This window comes from Oryx dammah, unplaced genomic scaffold, assembly GCF_014754425.2.
Source record: "Oryx dammah isolate SB20612 unplaced genomic scaffold, SCBI_Odam_1.1 HiC_scaffold_26, whole genome shotgun sequence".
In the NCBI taxonomy this organism is placed as follows: domain Eukaryota; kingdom Metazoa; phylum Chordata; class Mammalia; order Artiodactyla; family Bovidae; genus Oryx; species Oryx dammah.
Genome location: NW_024070210.1, coordinates 99,613,868 through 99,619,096, shown reverse-complemented (window position 1 = coordinate 99,619,096; position 5,229 = coordinate 99,613,868).

Below are 5,229 nucleotides of genomic sequence, written 5' to 3'. Positions count from 1 at the left end.
AGTCTAAACTTTGTAGTGATGACTGAAAGAGCTAAGGGTCCCACACTGCTTAACTTGACTGTAATTTCCTAAAGGCAAGAACTATGTACTCCTTTATCTCATTTTTAGCATCTGGTTATGTTTTTCCTTCTTTCTTTCTTAAATTACTTAAGGACTATTCTGGAGAGGGAAATGGCAATCCACTCTCAGTGGTCCAGTGGTCAAGACTCCATACTTCCCCTGCAGGGGGTATGGGTCCGATCCCTGGTCAGGGAACTAAAGGTCCTGCATGCCATGTGGTGCAGCCAAAAACTATTTATATATATTTATAAAATATTTATATATATTTAAGAAACATTTATTTTGCATCAGGAACCATTTCCAAAACTCTAGAAATAGCAACAAATTCAATCATCATGAAAACACTATGAAATAGGTTCTAATGTCACCCCTAGAGGCACTGAAATTTTTGTAACTTGCCCAAAGTCACACAGCTAAATGATACACTGGGATTTCACCCATATAGGCCGCGTCCAGAGGCTGTGCTACACACACACACACACACACACACACACACACACACACACACACACACACTATGCCTTGCTATGCTGCCTCATCTTGCCAGTGTTAGAATGACAAGGGAAAGAAAAACTCGCAATCTAACCTCACAGAAAATTGGGAAGGGAGCAATATTTATACAAAAGAATTCTAAATGAATAGTTCGCTTCTAGATACTTATAGCTGCTATACTACAAATGTTGACACAAGATGAAAAGTTGAGATAAAAATATAGGTTGATTTGGACACTTAAAGGACATTGCTCCTTGGATTAAAAAATAATAATACTATCAAATTGTGAATCATTTGAAGTTCTCAAAAACATGACCGTGACTTCCAGACAAATGAGTAATTACTGTATTCATTTAGGAGATTCAATTCACAACTGGCTAAAAACTTAAAAATTCAGTTATTCCGGTAGCCAGTTATATCAGTTAGGGCTGCTGTAACAAAGTCCCAGAAACTGCCTGTCTTCAATAAAAGATGTTTATTGTCCCACAGTTCTGGAAGCCAGATGGCCAGGATCAGGTGTTGGTAGAGCTGGTTTCCTTCGAGATCTATGAGGGCAGGCTGGCTTCTCCCCATGTGTCTTCACCTTGTCTTTCCTCTGTCCATGTCTTTTCTCTATCTCATCCAAATTTCCTCTTTTTGTAAGTACACCAGTCATACTGGATTGCTCACCCAGATAAACTCATCTTAACTTACTACCTCCATAAAGATCCTACCTCCAAATGAGAAGGAGATTATCAGTCCAGCTTATCTTTTTTGAAGACACTATCTGACCCATATCAGCAGTACATTGGATGAATCACAAGCTGGAATCAAGGGAGAAATATCAACAACCTCAGATATGTAGTAATTACTCACTCCAAATCTTTGTTGTGACGAGACAAAAACCAAGGAACATACACTCGCGGGACAATACCACTCTAATAATGGCAGAAAGTGAAGAGAAACTAGAGTCTCTTAATGAGGGTGAAAGAGGAGAGTGATAAAGCTGGCTTAAAACTCAAAAAACTAAGATTATGGTATCCGGTCCCATCACTTTATGGCAAATAGAAGGGGAAGAAATGGAAGTAGCAACAGAGTTTATTTTCTTGAGCTCCATATCACTTCTGATGGTGACTGCAGCCATGAAATTAAAGGATGCTTGTTCCTTGGAAGAAAAACTGACAAACCTAGACAGCACCTTAAAAAGCAGAGACATCACTTTGCTGACAAAGCTCTGTATAGTCAAACCTATGGTTTTTCCAGTAGTCATGTACTGTTATGAGAATTGGTCCATAAAGAAAGCTGAGGGCTGAAGAATTGATGTTCTATAATTGGGGTGCTGGGAAAGACTCTTGAGAGTCCCTTGCACTGCCAGGAGATCAAACCAGGCAATGCTAAAGGAAATCAACCCTGAATATTCATTGGAAGGACTGATGCTGAAGCTCCAATACTTTGGCCACCTGATGCAAAGAGCTGACTCATTAGAAAAGACCCTGATGTTAGGAAAGATCTATGGCAAAAGGAGAAGGGGGCAGTAGAGGATGAGATGATTAGATGGCATCACTGACTCAATGGACACAAGTTTGAGCAAAGTCTGGGAGATAGCAAAGGACAGGGAAGGCCGGTGTGCTACAGTTCATGGAGTCCCAGAGTCAGACACAATTTAGGGACTGAACTACTACAGCAGCAATACATTGAGGGGTAAGAGTCCTGTCTGAATTCTAGCTCTGACATTTATCAATTTTGAGACTTTGGTAGGCCTTATTTCCCTCCTTTAAATGAGGATAAAATAGTATCTACCCCATGCTGTCACAAGAATTATGTGAATCCATGCATGAAACACTTAGAATACTTATTAGCACAATGCATGTTAGATATTCATTAATTCAACACATTGTTATTGAACACCTATTAAGTATCAGGCACTATTCTAGGTGTCTGAGATACAGACATAAAGAAAACGGCCAAAAATACCCCCTTTTGTGGATCTCATATTTGAGTGGGGAAAGAAAAAAAAAAAACCAAAAGTAGAACATACAGAATGTCAGAGAGTAGTCAGTGTTGTAGAACAAAAAAACAAAAGCAAGACACAGGTTAGAGAGTGTTAGGGTTGCAATTCTGGATCAGAGGAGACCTTATAGATTCGTCATTTGAGCAAGGACCTGATGAACGGGAGGAGACAGTTAAGTGCTTATCTGGAGGTTTTAGATAGAGAAGGGCTGCCCCACTTCAGCACTACTGACATTTGGGGCTGGATTATTATTATTACTTTTTTGGAGGCCTGACATGTGCATTGCAGGATGTTTAGCGGCATCCTTCCTAGATGCTATTTGCAATTGAGTAGCATCTGCCGCCGTAGTTGTGACCACCTGTCTTACAAGCAAAGATGTCTCCAGACATTGTCACATGTCCTGGGGGGACAGAATCACTGCTGGTTGAGGACTACTGAGGTAGATGGAAAGTGAGAGCCCCAGGGCGGGAGTGTGCTCAGCTTGTTTGAGGCACAGCTAGGAAGCACATGAGATGAGATCAGAAGGGAGAAGGATGAACCACACACATACTACCTGTAACTTTGAGGCCATTCTTTCCATCAGCGGAAACTGCTGGAGGGTTAAGAGCAAAAAGACAGCACAACTTGACCCACAATTTAGAAAGACCCAATTAGCTGCCACACTGAGAATTGTCCATAGGTAGAAAGACAGAAATGGACACCTCAGTTCAGTTCAGTTCAGTTGCTCAGTCGTGTCCGACTCTTTGCGACCCCATGAATCGCAGCACGCCAGGCCTCCCTGTTCATCACCATCTCCCAGAGTTCACTCAGACTCACGTCCATCGAGTCCGTGATGCCATCCAGCCATCTCATCCTTGGTCGTCCCCTTCTCCTCCTGCCCCCAATCCCTCCCAGCATCAGAGTTTTTTCCAATGAGTCAACTCTTCTCATGAGGTGGCCAAAGTACTGGAGTTTCAGCTTTAGCATCATTCCTTCCAAAGAAATCCCAGGGTTGATCTCCTTCAGAATGGACTGGTTGGATTTCCTTGCAGTCCAAGGGACTCTCAAGAGTCTTCTCCAACACCACAGTTCAAAAGCATCAATTCTTCGGTGCTCAGCCTTCTTCACAGTCCAACTCTCACATCCATACATGACCACTGGAAAAACCATAGCCTTGACTAGACGGACCTTAGTCGGCAAAGTAATGTCTCTGCTTTTGAATATGCTATCTAGGTTGGTCATAACTTTTCTTCCAAGGAGTAAGCGTCTTTTAATTTCATGGACACCTCAGCAGGGTGATAATCACAGTAATCCTATTAATATTATTTACTTTTTGTTTGTTTAATTTGGTCACTGATTTGGCTAGGTAGTGATGGGACTAGTGAGAGTACTGAGCTAAGACCTGGGGAAGAAAAGAGAAAGGAGAATTAGCATAAAAGAAAAAGCCTAAGAGTGGGCAAAGAAGTGGAAGGCAGTACTGTAAAGTCAGTTTGAAAGAGGGTGAAGAGAGAATGTTGGGGGCTGGTGAATGCTATCCTAAGGAATCGCAGCTCTGGTCTGCAAGGGATGGGGAGCCTTTGAAGCTTAAGCAACAAGTAAAACTCTGCATCAGGGTACAGATCACAGGAATCAGAAAGACTACTTTCAAAGGGAGTGGCTCCCACGGTAAAGCGTCTGCCCGCAATGCGGGAGACCCGGGTTCGATTCCTGGGTCGAGAAAGTCCCGTGGAGAAGGAAATGGATCAAATGGATCAATTTCCTTCTCGCCTGGAAAATCCCATGGACGGAGGAGCCTGATAGGGTACAGTCCATGGGGTCGCAAAGAGTCGGACACGACTGAGCGACTTCACTTCACTTCCCTTCCTTTATTAACATGGGCGAGCCATAGTAAGAGCTTATATTTAGGTGGATGAAGAGCAGGAGCCGGACCTTCTGAAGGAAGAAAAACGAAGTCCTTCCTGCCCTAATAAGACTTGGAGCTATTTTCTCTAGAGTAATTTTGCTTCTAGGCAAGAACGGGGCTTCCCTGATGGCTCAGGAGTTTAATCCTTGAGTCAGGAAGATCCCTCGGAGTAGGAAATCACAACTCACTCCGGTATTCTTGCTGGGAAATTTCTGTGGACAGAGGAGCCTGGCGGGCTACAGTCCATAGGGTCGCAAAGAGTCAGACAGTGACTGAGCGACTAGACAACCAGAAGGCAAGCAAACGTTGCTATCTCTGAGGCTAGAAACATTTCCGTGGTGTCGGAGATCAAGCGAATGCCAAGCCCCCCATGAAATGGTTTCAGTTGTGCAGTGCTTTTCTTGGAAATGGTGTCCCCAAAGTAGGGTGTTTCTTCAAGGATCTTTTCAAAAAGGCTGTAATCTGTAAATAAGAAAAGCCATGCCGAGTACCGGCCATGAAAGAAAAAGCAATCTGCAGTCAAACGGTTCTTGGGGGATGGTCGTGCATTTCCATTTTTAAGTGGAACACGTGTTAGTAGATATAACACAGCAGTGTAGGTCCATCAATCCGTCCCCCTACTTTGTAGGCGGCAGCAACAAGGCCGCCTGCCTCCACTTCCCTTCTGTCCTTCTGTCCAGTCCGGTTTCGGAAAGGGGCTCACTCGGTTAACAGAGGTGGGGGCGGAGGGGCGGCCGCCGGGCAGGGAGCCGCGGGCGCCGGGCCGCCGCCCAGGGTGTGGCGCCGGGCGCGGGGCCCGGCAGCG